General features: G+C 38.8%; 1 protein-coding gene across 2 annotated transcripts in view; it reads left to right on the top strand.

The window, feature by feature from the left end:
- The window catches only part of LOC111147241 (Rap guanine nucleotide exchange factor 5), a 228526-nt gene that overhangs the window by 69135 nt on the left and 144798 nt on the right, over window positions 1–14593 (top strand). The window lies entirely within an intron of this gene.

The following is a 14593-nucleotide window of genomic DNA, read 5'->3' as shown; positions in this document are numbered from 1 at the left end:
CTAACATGCTAGGTTGCAACATTTTTTTTTTTTTTAAAGATTTTATTTATTTGAGAGAGAGCGAGAGAGCATGTAAAGGGCGAGGGGCAGAGGGAGAAGCCAGCTCCCTGATGAGCAGAGGGCCTGATGTGGGACTTGATCCTGGGACTCCAGGATCATGACCTGAGCCAAAGGCAGTTGCTTAACCAACTGAGCCACCCAGGTGCCCGGTTGCAACATTTTTCAGTTGTTTTCTAAAGGCACCAATCAAGAGCTGGTAATGGCCTTGTTAGTTGAAGAAAAGCTCATGCCCTTCTTAATAGAAAAAGCTAGTGGGGCACCTGGATGGCTCAGTGGGGTAAAGCCTCTGCTTTCAGCTCAGGTCATGATCCCAGAGTCCTTGGATCGAGCCCCGCCCTCATCGGGCTTTCTGCTTGGCAGGGAGCCTGCTTCCCTTCCTCTCTCGCTGCCTGCCTCTCTGCCTACTTGTGATCTCTGTCTCTCAAATAAATAAGTAAAATAAAATAAAAAGATTGTCCTATTAAAAAAAAAAAAGCTAGCTATGGTTGCTAATCATTGAGCCCTAGTTTTTGATGGACTCCCACTATCCTATCTGACAAAATCTTTTATCCATGGGTTTGGCTTTTGGGAAACTTTTCTAATCTCCCCAAAGATTCTTCAGTTCTGCTTTAACTGCATTCTTGAAATGGTAATTGCTGAAAATTGTGTTGGATTGGGTTATATACGTGGAGAAAACTGATCTTTCACAGAATTTTATACACCAGATCTTAGCATCTGCACACAGCTTGAAAGTTAAAAGTTGCCTTACCTATTCTTCTGGAATGTAGCTTCAAAATGTAGTTTTTGACTAAATACAGTGATTGGTGGTGTAAAGCTTCATGTGAAATGGAATCCTGACAGCCTGTTAAGAAAAAATATTTAATGTGACCTTTGTAGTTTTTTATTTAACCTTTTTTTTGAATTGAGGTATAATTGACATATAACATACATTAGTTTCAGGTATATAACCTGATGATTTGATATATGTATATATATATTGTGAAATGATCACCACAATAAGTCCACTTAATACCCATCACCTCATATCACCTTTTCTTGTGATGTGGACTTTCAAGATTTGCTCTCTTAGCAACTTTGAAATATACAGTAGTCACCATGCTGTACACTACTTCCCATGACTTATTTTATAACTGAAAGTTGACCTTTTGACTCTCTTTGCCCATCGTGCCAACCCCCAAAATTCTCACGTCTGGCAACCACCAGTCTGTTTCATGTATCTGTGAGCTTGTTTTTTACCGTTGCTGCTGCTGTTGTTTTTAGGTTACAAATATATGTGTAATATGTGAGATCATACGCTATTTCTCTTTCTCTGATATATTTTACTTAGCAAAATGCTTCAGCTTCTATCCATGTTGTCGCCAATGGCAAGATCTCATTCTTTTTTATGGCAAGGTTGAATTCAATTGTGTGTTTGTGTGTGTGTGGGTATGTGCGCACATACAGACGTGTGTATGTCACATCTGTTTTATCTGTTCATCAATGGACACAGGTTATTTCCATATTTTGGCTATAGCAAATAATGCTGCAGTGAGCATAGGGGTGCATATGTCCTAATAGGTTTTTGTTTTCTTTGGATAAATGCCCAGAAATGGAATTGTTGGATCATATGGTAGTTCTATTTTTAATTTTTTGAGGCACTTCCATACTGTTTTCCAGAGTGGCTTCATGAATTTACATTCCCATGAACAGTGCACAACAGTTCCCTTTTCTCGGTATCCTCTCCAACATTTGTTATTTCTTGTCATTTTGATTATAGCCATTTGGACAGGTGGGAGGTAATTTCTCTTTGTGGTTTTGATTTGTATTTCCCTGACAGTTAGTGGTGTTGAGCATCTTTTTAAGTACCTGTTGGCCATCTTTTGTCTTCTTTGGGAAAATGTGTATTCAAGTCTTCTGCCCAATTTTCAGTTGGATTGTTTGATTTTTGCTATTGATTTGTATTAGTTCTTTATATACTTTGATAGATAAATGACTTGTAAATATTTATCAGATCTATGACTTGCAAATACTCCCATTTAGTGGTTGCCTTTTCATTTTGTTGGTGGTTTCCCTTTGCTATACAGAAACTTTTTAATTTGATATAGTCCCACTTATTGATTTTTGCTTTTGATATTGGTTCCGAAAAACCATTGCTAAGACCAATGACAGGGAGATTACTACCTATATTTTCTTTTAGGAATTTTATGTTGTTTCAGGTCTTACAATCAAGTCTTTAATCCATTTTGAATTTATTTTTGTATATGATGTAAGAAAGTGATCTTGTTTAATTCTTTTGCATGCAGTTGTCCAGTTTTTCCAATACCATTTATTAGGAGATCATACTTTGTTCATTGTATATTCTTGGCTTCTTTGTCATACATTAATGACAGTATATGCATGGGTTTATTTCTGACTTCCTTATTCTCTTCCCCTGATCTGTGTGTCTATCTTATGCCAATACCATCGTGTTTTAATTACTGTAGCTTTGTGATACAGTTTGAAATCAGGGAGCATGATGCCTCTAGCTTTGTTTCTCTTTTTCAAGATTGCTTTGACTTTTGAGGATCTTTTGTGGTTCCATACAAATTTTAGAATTGTTTGTCCTATTTCTGTGAAAAATGCCTTTAGAATTTTGGTAGGGACTGCACTGTATCTATAGAGTGTGCAGTTTAAAATATTTACTGAAGAGGAGTACCTGTTGTGTGCAAAATCATAACAGCCATCTGTTTAGAAAGCACTCACTATGGGTCAGTTACCATGTTAAACATTCTCTGTGTTTGTGCAAACACACATATACACATTCTGTTAAACATCACAACAACCCTGTGAAATAGGTGGAATTATCCCTGTTTTACAGATAGGAAAGCTTATAGAGGTTAAGTAACTTGCCCAAGGTCACTCACCTAGAAAGGAACAAAGCCAGAGTCTGAACTCAGAATTTTCTACTTCCTAATCATGTTCCTTAACTACTATGCCTCTTTTTTTTTTTTTTTTTGGTAATGTAATATATTATTGGGATAGTTTCAGAAGCAGCAAAGACATATGACATGTTTCCTATAGTCATACCAGGAAGACAAGTACATATAGAGAGTTCAGGTACAGAGCAGTTGGCAATTGAACACTGAATATAGTGATGTATAGACCGTAAGTTCAAGAACAGTAACAGCTTCGTCAAAGAGACTTGAACTACCAATGAAGGCAATCAGGATTTGAACATGTGGTAATTAGGAGGACAAGTACTCTAGCAGTGGGGTTTATTGTGCAGATGGTGGAATGAGAAAGTAGAAAGGGAAAATGCTGAGTAGAGCCAACTGTTTAGAGAAGAAACTCCCAGTTAAGAAAAGTGAAAGACTTTTTGAACAACAGATTAACAAAATGAAATAGACATGTAAGAAAAAAGAAAGATGAGGGGCACCTGGCTCAGTCAGTAGAGCGTGTGACTCTTGATCTGGGGATTGTGAGGCCAAGCCCCACATTGGGCATAGAGCTTACTTAAAAAAAAAAAAGCTAGAAGATGAGCTGGAGGTGGGGATACTGATTGAGAGGCTGCCGAAAACCTACTTTATCATGGTTTTTGTGGGAACCAAGAGAAAAATGAGTTCAAAAAGGAGCACAAAGAATTTTTTAAAAATCAGTAGGACTAGATAAAGATAGGAGACAGAATGGAAAAGTGATGATACTCTTAGGAAGTTGAATAAAATATCGGGAAGGCAACATGGAGTTTAGACATACTGAGTTTGAGGACAAAGAAATATAAAATATATAAATATTCAAGAAGCACCTGGAGATGTGAATCTGAAGCCTAGAGAGAGGTCAGGACTAAAGGTAGAGGAACCAGTCATAGAGAAGTTGTCTGTTGAAGAGCATACTTGGAAACGTTCAAAGACAGGAAATGGAAACGTGAGTATCTTTTAGTAGGAAATAAAGTTAATGGTGAGCTTCCATTCCATTCCATTCCATCTTTTGCTTACTTAAGACCAATGTCCAAAACAAACCCAATTAAGCTATTTCTCTTTCTTTAGACTAAATTTTCATGATGGAAACTGTAGATAAGAAAACACAAATATCTTGCCTGGGTTTGACTGAAATTTGCGATTTTTGTTTACACAGTGTGATTGTCGAGCCGCTGAGGGTAATGTAAGTTAGGCTAAGTTGCGAATTATATGTATTAAATGCCTGTTTGGTGGGATGGGTACATTAGTGGCACTTACAGAAGAACAAGGGGGCATGTGGTGTGGTATGCTGTGGAGCTTGGTCCAGTGAAGCCAGCCATCACTCAGATGGTGGAAAAGAACAGTGCTGAGTATCTGCGTTGAAACACTAACCTGGTAGTGGTAGTGATGGAGAGTTTGCGGACACATCTGGAGAGATGAATTAAAATTACAAATCAAGGGGCACCTGGCTGGTTCAGTCGGTAGAACGTGTGACTCTTGATCTTGGGATTTTGAGTTTGAGTGCCCCTGTTAGGTGTAGAGATTACTTAAAATCTTGAAAACAAGTGACAGATCGACAGTGCTGAATTTAGGAAGAAAGATCAATGAGGAGAGGGGCAAAATCTAAAACTCTGGGATCATTAATTAGACACACTTACTCCCTTGTATTCCTTCTAAAGCCTGTTTGATTTGTCATTCTCACCAGTTTCAGTGTCTCTGTATGGTGCTGCCCTATCCCCTTGCTCATTTTCTTCAGTTCATCCAGCCTTACCCTAGAAGCTCTGCATATGATGCTTTTAATGGAATTTCTAAATTCCTTCTCATAGGGTCCAGTATCACTCCTCATAGGGTATAGTATCACTCCTCTAAGAAATAGCACTGAGCTGAAAAAAAAAATTGTAACCCAAATTGTAAATGGAGTGTTGGTACAAGTTCTAGACCTTGAAGCAAGTAAGTACCCCCTCCAAAGCAAAAATGCATGCTAAGATATATAATGTTTGTTTAAAGTGTTAGAGAAAAAGAAACCTGCTATGAAATCTCTTTTAACACCTCTCCAGGAACAAGAAACATGGTTCTAACTGATTGCTGCCCATTGTCAATGTCACAAAAACATTTTTCCCGGCTCAGTGTCCAGAAGTTGTGGTGTAACTCCTTCAGTTTTCACATCACCTGTGAACTTGTTCTTGTAGTTAAAGTCTTGTTCTCACTTTTTTTTCCATTTGGGGTTCTACTTTTCGGGTAGAGCGGATCTAGTTTATTCTCATTCACTAAGACCTGCACTGAGCTTAGGCCTTTGATTCTTCTCCCTATGTGTCTTTTCCTTAGAGTTCCCTTGGGAAATATTTGTTACGGAAGGACAAGTAACTGGGTCTTAATAAACAGGCAGTTGTCTCGTATCATCCAGTGCCCAATGGAACTCAAGGATGCGAACTTTTCACGATGTGTGATCTTGCTGGCTCTCTCCTTCCTCTGCTCTTGCCTGTTCTTGTGTTCTGCTTTTGTGTAGTTGAGTCTTCTTTCCTTTGCCATCTTACCTGAAGCTCAGTCATTTTCTGCCTTTCACAGGACTCTGTTCTTTCTGGGTCTGGGAAGCATGTAATGTGGCTAGGATTCCCTCCATTTGTCCCTCTTGATGAACCTACACATGGGGTTTGGTACATTGGGGGAATCCCTTTTTGAACAGTAGTATCTGAAGATAACAGTGACAGCTTTTTCAGTTGGAAACTTTCAAGAAGGTACCAGTTCAGGAAGCAGAAATAGCATGGGATTTGGGTTTTGATGAATCTTTAGAAAATTAGAATTCTCTTAAGAGATTGTGCGCCAAGTTAGCAAGGTTTGGAAATAATCTTGGGTTAGTGAGAGTGGTGAAGATTCGGTCACATTTAGTATATGAAGAGCATAATCCAGTGATGATTTTTACCATATTTAGAGAGAGATTTTTTTAAAACACTGAATGTTAGTTTCCACTTACCCTTTTTCCTGGTTACCTGCCTCTCCGTTTCTGGGGAATGGAGAAACGGAGTGTAGTTAATCTCTCCCTTTAGTCTATCACAGACCTGAGTGGGCATGTTTGCTCAGAGCATAAAAGTAAGTTAATCCCCAGGGAATGACTAACCTTCTGTCCGACTGCTACAGGATTATGAACATCTTGTTACCTTATATTTCTTATCTGTGGGGAACATAAAATTCCTACTTGGAATCCTTACGTTGGCTTCAGTTTTCCCAGTGACTGAAGAGCTACTGTGTGATTGGGGAAAGGCCAAGTAGCTTGAGTTTTCAGACAAAGTGTCAAGGGAAGCCCAAGAAGACAGACCTGGTTTCAAAGATCATCAAAAACACCAGAGGAATTGTAGCACATTTTGGGCACAATATTCATTGTTCTTGTTATTTCTAACGAGCCATGGGAATTGTCAGTACCTTTCCTCATTATTCTTTAGAACTCCCTCATCTGCTATACAATCTACAGGGCCTTGGGCTGTAGATTGTAGGTCTCTGGGACCCCGTGGACAGCTGCAGTTTTCCTCAGGGAGGGTCTCACAGTAACACCTCACCAACCCATGCTTGTTCATACCTGAGCCAACAGCTGAATAGTTGATTGCTGTCTTTTCCAAATCACAAATGCTTACGTGTTTTCTATCTATTGCACATCAAAATGATTTTCCTCGAGTAGATACCTAAATGCCACATGCACACACACACACACACACACACACACACACACAACTTTTTAACATTAATTACTAAGTTACCTCTACTTCCAAAGAAACCATCTGCACATACTCTGATTATGTGGTAATCTCATTTAACTCTAGCCTTGAGAATTTGGTTTTGGTGAGCAACATAATACATGCTGTTTTACCTACTGAAATGATGCCAGTGAGGGGATGTTTATTTAAAAGCATTTGTTCATCAAGGTGTGAGTGTGTAGAACCCATTCAAGAATAAAACAGGTCTCAACAAATCCCTTGTGAACAGAAGTGTGTGCGTTTGTATGTGTGTACCTATATGCATTTGTGTATATTAAGGTATTTGGGTATCTCTTCCCAAGGTGGGGAAAATCATTTTGATATACAATTCACATGGAAAACATAGACATTTTTAATTGACAAGTAATAGAAATACACCATTCAGCTATCAATTTGTACATTGACAGTCATGGGTTTGTAAGATATAACCATTAAATCTTATCTGAGGGGAGTTGAAAGAGTTTTAAAAGGATGATTCATGAACATTTCATATTGGCTGCTGCTTTGTGCATTTGTTTAAAATAGAACTTCTTCTAGCTGCTTAGAGGAAGTGTAATTTTGCATCCTTAAGGCAATGTTACAGCTTTATACAATATGTCCATAAGTGCAGAAGGACCAGGAGTATTATAAAAGAGTGAAAATTACTTGAGCTTTTGGTAGTGATGGAATAAAGTAGATTTTTACTTACTTCCTGTTATTTTATGTTGTTGTAGAATTTAAGTATATAATGAAATTTCATATGAATGCTCGTTAGAGATAGTGTGAATTCCACTGCTATTTTCATAAATGTCATAATGATGGTGAAGTGGCAGTGAGTTGTCCTTACTGTAGGTTATGTTTGCAGTTCTCTTTTATTTATCTGACACTTGGATTGTTTGGTTTGAATATAAAGACTTTGCAATTTAGAAAATTCCAGAATAGAAAAAAATTCCGTAATGGAACCATTCATTAGTAACTCATTATTAACTTAAGTGTTTATTAGTTCCTAGGTTATTTTTCTTTTATGTATACTTTTTACCAAAAAGAAAAAAACCCACCCTTTTATTTTGAGGTCTGTACTTTTCACCAAATATGTTTTCAGTGCTAAAAATCTCCTCCTATGGCATTTTTGTGGCTCTATAAAATATCGTGTTCCATGGATTTTTCATTATCTCCTATCCTAGGCATTGTGGTTATTTTCAATCTTTTGCTGTTATAAACAATGCAGAGATGAACTTCTCTGTGGGGAAATTATTGAAGAAACCTGCTTGCAGATGTCATTTATTAACGTGCTATCGATTTAAGAAGACCAAGTGAGAAATGGGTGAAAGGCTAAGACTGGCTAATATTTATTGAGTTCTGACCTTGTGCAGGCATTCTGCTAATGCTTTTCATGCACTGTCATATTTTAGTATCCCTCATTCACGTTAGATCGATGGAGAGTTTAAGACAGGAAATATTGGGGCCCCTGGGTGACTCAGTCAGTTGAGTGTCTGACTCTTGATTTCCAGCTCAGGTCATGATCTCAGGGTGGTGAGATCGAGCCCTGAGTCAGGCTCCATGCTCAGTGGGGAGTCTGCTTGGGATTCTCTCTCTCCCTCTCACTTTGCCCCCTCTCCAGCTCTCTCTCTCAAATAAATACACGAATCTTAAAAAAAAAAATAGGAAGTATTAAGAGTCCACATTAATTTAAAATAATAGGTTAGTGTTTAAAAAGCAATGTTTCCACATTATCTTCACTTAAAATACTTCATAGATACTGAATAGGTCTCAGCAAGTTGAGTATGGTATAAGATTATAGAATTCTCTTCTTACTTAAACAATTTTATGAAATGAAACCTATGAAGTTACATTAAATAGTATTTTAATTTTTAACTTGTTGGGAATCATTAAATACTGGTAAACATGACTGCATAGTTTAGCAATTGAGACATTCATTCAGACTGGCTCTTAAGGTCTTCTGGTTCCATTGTGTGAACTCAGGAGGTATACTCTGATTTTTATAGCAGGTAGATCATGTTCCAGAAGTAGGCTCTATTGGCAGGTTATGACAAGGCCCTAAAAAGCGTTCAGGGATAATTTTTGGGGGGACCCTGAGGATCTGTGTTACTCTTCATTGGTAGAGAGAATGGTCCTCCAAAGATGAATACGTTACTTGGCACCTGCAAATACTACGTTACAGAGCAGAAGAGATTTTGCAGTTATAATTAAGGCTTTAGACCGGGATTGTCCACACGGACCCAGTCTAATCACTTAAGAGCCCTTGCACACGAAGACGTTGGTCTGGCGGGAGTCAAAGAGAAATGGCAGAAGAGAAGGTAAAGAAAGAATTCCAAGCATGAATGGGATTCAGCGTTGCATGGCTGGAAGTGAGAACTGTTGCATGGTTGGAAGTGAGAACTAGGATCCTATGTTTAAGGACCAGAGAAAGGTCTCAGGAGCTCAGGGCAGGCTGCCAGGGTCCAGCAAGGAAGCAGGCACCTCAGTTTTACAGATGTAAGAACTAGATTTTGCCAACAGCCTGCATGAGCCTGGAGCCACCAGTAAGGAATACAGCTGTGTCCATACCTGGTTCTGGCCTTGTGAGTCTCTAAGCAAAGGATCCAGGTGAGCCACACTACACCCAGACTCCTGACCTCTGGAAGTGTGGGATGTTCAATGGATGTCACTGTAAGGCAATAAATGGGTCATAGTTTGCAATGGCAGAAATACAAAATAAATACACATTCCTTGTTGAGTACATACCCACTGTCCCTTGATTCATGAAAGAGCAGTTAATCTCTCATACATCCAAAGCTGCCAGGCCATAGCTGGTTAAGTTCATGGGTATCTCTGAAATTTGAAAGTGAATTTTTTTGTTTAAAATCCCAAATTTTTTTTTTTAAAGATTGTATTGATTTGTTTGACACAGAGACAGACTGTGAGAGAGGGAACATAAACAGGAGGAGTGGGAGGGAGAAGCAGGCCTTCCACCGAGCAGGGAGCCCGATATGGGGTTCAGTACCAGGACCCTGGGATCATGACCTGAGCCAAAGGCAGACGCTTAATGACTGAGCCACCCAGGCACCCCTGAGAGTAAATTTCTAAAAATAAATTCTGTCCTTCATACATTTATGAAATCTTCAGAATTCTGTGAACATTTAAAAGTTTATTCTTAAAGTAAATGCTGAAAATACAAACACTTTAAATATGGTTCACAACTTCTCAGTGAAACTTACCAGTCCTTTTACGTGCATTGCAATGGAGCAGGGGCTGGGTAGGTAGAATGTAACAAGCAGAGGCAGTACTGGTTGTCAAGGAGCATACTCCAAGTGGGAAAGAGGGGCTTAAGCATATGAAGTATTAAAGTAATTAAGGACTGGATCCTTACTATACTTATTTTAAGGCCAACTATATTAATTATAGTAATAATATGATGCTTTAGGTGTTCCAGATGCTTTAGGTGTTAACTAGTTTGATTCCAAAAACAACCCACTGAGGTAGAAGGCAATAACTGGGATCCTAGAACTTCTTCCAAAGTCATCATAAAATAAATGGAGATTTCCTTCTCCTATTTCAGGCTTTTGGATCTTAGGCTCTGAATCTGTTCTTCCAGGGAGCCCTCCCATGTTAGCAATTTTTATAGATGGACTTTCTAATTGGAAAGCGGTTTTGTTGATCTGAATTCATCCATACAGGTGTTTCCAATGTAACATTCAAACAGATAGGAGACCCCTAGAATTTCTGGGACCTGACCGGTGTTACAGTTAACACTGTTGCCACAGTTGAGAACCTTACCTCCAAAAAGTGCAATGATTGAGAAAAGGCATCTTACCATGGACATGTAATAAGGAATAAAAGAAATGAGTTTGCAATGTATAATATGTCCTTACAGGTAACTTTTGTTAAATAAACTCTAAATCCATTGAAAAATTATTTAAATGTGGTATAGATGGAAAATACTCTGAGTTTACCAGAAAATGGAAAAAATAATGAGATGTAAACACTAAAAATATAAATGAAGGGGCTCCTGGGTGGCTCAGTGGGTTAAGCCGCTGCCTTCGGCTCAGGTCATGATCTCAGAGTCCTGGGATCGAGCCCCGCATCGGGCTCTCTGCTGTCTAGGGGCGCCTGCTTCCTCCTCTCTCTCTGCCTGCCTCTCTGCCTGCTTGTGATCTCTCTGTCAAATAAATAAAAATCTTTAAAAAAAATATAAATGAAGTAAACATAATGCTTTATTTGGTTATTATAACTGAAATTGGAATGTCCAACATATAATTATTTACTTAAAATACATTTCATATATGTGATATTTTCATTTGTTAAGAAATTCATGCAGCCCAGCAGTTAGGGCTTTGGGGAAATCCCTGATCAGAAGCAGTAAGAACAGTTGTGAAGACTGAAAGAGCAGATACATCTGTTCTTTGGAGAAGATGTTAGTGTCGTTAGCTTGCTCTTTTCAGATTTCTTTCAACCAGTACCTCTGTAGCTTCTCCTGCAGTTTGTGTCATGAAATTTATGAGATTTCCAAAAAAGGCCCCTGGCAGTTATTTTTCATCTGTTTCAGATTTGTGCCACCTTTATCTCTGTTGGGTGGCTTAGGCGGCTGTGACATCACCAACTTTTCAACTGTAAGCTGACAGATACCACTACCTACAGGAGGCCTTTGCTTGTTCTCTTTTGGTGGTGGATGATTTGAGAAGGAGGCGCTGGTAAAACAAATCTTGAGAACAGTCATTTAGTCTGAGCGCTTCTGATCTTTACCTTCCCCTATAAAGCATCCTCTACTGAACTTCGCCTGGGAGACCATTTCCATGGTGGATGGCTCTGATTATCTGAAAGCTCTCAGAGCCAAAACATACCTTTTTGTAACTTCACTCCATTGGTCTGAATTGTACCTTCGGCCTTTCAGATAACTGAAGCTCATGATCGTAAGATCATCCCTTCTCAGCAGCAGGGACACCTCACTTCTGTTCTCAATCACAGACGTCCATACTGCGAGTGGGACCAAGAACCAGGGTCAGATGATGAGTAAAGGAGTTCATTTCAAGGGTCTTATAATAAACTATTGAGGACCCCAAACTAAAGGGGAGGTTTCATTAGCCTGTGAAAGCCTTATAATTGTGGTACATATTATTGGGGTATAAACAGGGAGGATGTGGCCCCATTAGGGGAGTTGGGTAGCATTCAAGAGTAGACAGTAACTTAGGTGGGACCTGAAAGACAAGTAAGTGATGGTCACACAAAGTGGGAAGCTGGAGAAGCATTCCAGAGAGAGAGAAGAACATGTGGAAAGGCCCAATTGAGGAAAGAACATGGCCCTTTTAGAGAATTTACAGGAGTTCTGTTTTACTAAGACTTCTTTTTTTTGAAACATAGATTTTTGAGAGGAGTAATGGAGATAGAATACTGAAGACCAGATCAGAAGAATAGTACATATGTAGCGTTAGGCATTGGAGTCTGTCATAGTGTCACAGACCAGTATCTAAAGAGTTTTTTAGCAAGAGATGTAATGGAAAATTTATATTGTAAGGTGAGTAGTTTTGCTATAAAGAATGATGTGGTTTGAAGAGAGAAAAGTTAGAGACAACAGTCTGAATGGGAAAAATGATGGGCTGAGCTAAGTCAGGGACAACTCACTTTTTGGCTTGAGTCCCTGGGTGCATGGTGGTACCATTCACTGACTTGGTATGTGGGACTTGGGGCAATTATACAGGATAGGAAGAAGTGGTAAGAAAGTGATTTCACATTTGGGAGTGGGTAGTTGGAGCTGCTCATGGAACATTGAGGTCCAGGAGGTGAAAGGCCCTAGAGATACAGATATAATGGAAGCTCTGTGAGTAAATGAAATGACCTATAAAGAATGAACAGAGAAGGTCTTGTGGGCTGAGGATAGATTCCTAAGGATCATTAAAATTTAAAGGTAGAAGAAAAGGAGAGCCTTGGGAGAAGAGAAATAGCAGCCAGAGAGGAAAGAGAAAAGCCTGGAGTATGTAGTGTCATGAAATCCTAGTGGTTAAGAAGAGAACAGGTAACAACTTCAAATCCTACGGACAGGTCCCAGTAAATAAAAGAGTGCGGCCTCTAGCTCAGTTAGCTGTTTCCTCCTGTGGATACTGTCTCTTCCTCAAGAAGCTGAACAGATAATGTTCCACACAAAATACAACCCAGATACTGATCTTTCTGGATTTTATCAGTTTGGGTTTTGTTTTTTTTGTTTTTTTGGTTTTTTTTGAGGCGGGGGGGGGGGAGGCCCTGAATGTCATCCTTCTAGTAATATTCCTAAAAACATTGTTATTTCCTCTGAGTAATCTCATTTCCATTGTTAATTCACACCATGCTTGTGATCACCTAAAAACTACCAGATCTTTTTAACATGAACCTCTGTCAAAGTAGATGCATGTATATATGGCCAACTTGAATAGCAGATTTAAGAACTTAAGTGGAAGACCTTATTCTAGTGCATCTTGTTGCTTTCAGACCACTTCTACCTACATATTAGTCTTTGAATGGTCAGCTGTTGTAACAAAATTAATAGGTATAACTGTATATGTTCAACAGAGTCTCCTACATAAAAGATTTTTTAATAGCCTTGAAATAGCTGAGTAAGCATATCTTACCATCCCAGCATGCTTAACAAATACATCTTCAATGTGGTGACAGCAGTTCCTGGGAAAACAACTATTTGTTAAATAAACTGTTAGGTGGAGAGCAGCAGTGTCTAGACAGATGTATAAATAACTTTCTTAAGTTTCTAATTATTGGTTTCTAATTATTGCTTTTCTAATAATAGGTAATCACAAGATTATCCACGTGTCAGGCTTGTGGCAATATTAGTTCTTTGGAACAACATAATGACTTTGGAAAGAGGAAAACAGGCCTCTGAGGAAGGAACAAAGGAAATTGTAACTTAGCTCCTGAGTGTTCCTTCCTCGGACAGAGGTCTAGCCAAGGCTCACTGCTCAGTTTGTATCTTATCTGAAAGCGTGTTGTTTAAGGAGCATATTTATCTGTTTCTTTCTGGAGTTCTTAATGTCCTTACTAGCTTAAGGTTTTAGAGTGGTTTAAAGATGAGTATATTTGGGAATAGAACAGGGAATTGGATTATGTTTCTTCTTCCATTTAATATAGAAAATTGAGAAAATAGCTTCTATGTTTGTAAAACATTTCCATCACAGTATCAAAATTCAAATATTTCTAAATAGATTTACTGAAAACCTTTAGGAAATCTTTGGCAATTTATTCAAAGTTAGTTTGTGAGGACAATGCTTTGGTTAGCTAAGGCCTTTGCCACAATTTTTCTGTCTCCCCAAAGTGACCTTCATTCTAAGCAACGTGGCTTTCAGGGGTCTCTTCCTCTATGTCTTCTCAGTGAACCTCTCCCAGAGATGCTCCCTGGCACGCAGAGTTTGCACTTGACGCTTCCTCTTGCCTCTTGAGCCTTGGCATTGCCACAAAACAACTTTGTAAGCCTTCAGATTTGGGGGGCTGAAGGTACAATTAAAGTGCCAAAGAGAAGACAAAACACTAGAAGTAAGACCAGCTCTTACTCTTGTTGAATTTCAGGGCTGTTTAGTGAACAGCCCTGCTGATTGTTGAAGAAGTTTAAAATATTGCAACATGTTTCTGATGGGTAACAAGGGGAGAGGGACACTTTCAACAAATGTCTTCTTTGTCCCTTAATTACCCTAGCTGTGTAGATATTCACAAGAGCAGATATACCCTAAGCTACAGATGTGTTTTTAATTATTTAGTGCTCTTGTATATTGAATCAACTATTATTTCAGTTAAAGTTTCAGCATCTTAAAAGTGTCCTTGCAGTTTTCTTTGTTCTTCAAGTCATTGGTGACTGCGGAACTGCTGATGCAGGAACTAGGTCTTATCATTTGATTGGATTATAGCGTAATTCTAGAGCTA

This window comes from Enhydra lutris, unplaced genomic scaffold, assembly GCF_002288905.1.
Source record: "Enhydra lutris kenyoni isolate GAN:26980312 unplaced genomic scaffold, ASM228890v2 scaffoldscaffold16, whole genome shotgun sequence".
In the NCBI taxonomy this organism is placed as follows: Eukaryota; Metazoa; Chordata; class Mammalia; order Carnivora; family Mustelidae; genus Enhydra; species Enhydra lutris.
Note: the sequence above shows the minus strand (reverse complement) of the source record. Positions and strands in the feature narration are given on the sequence as shown.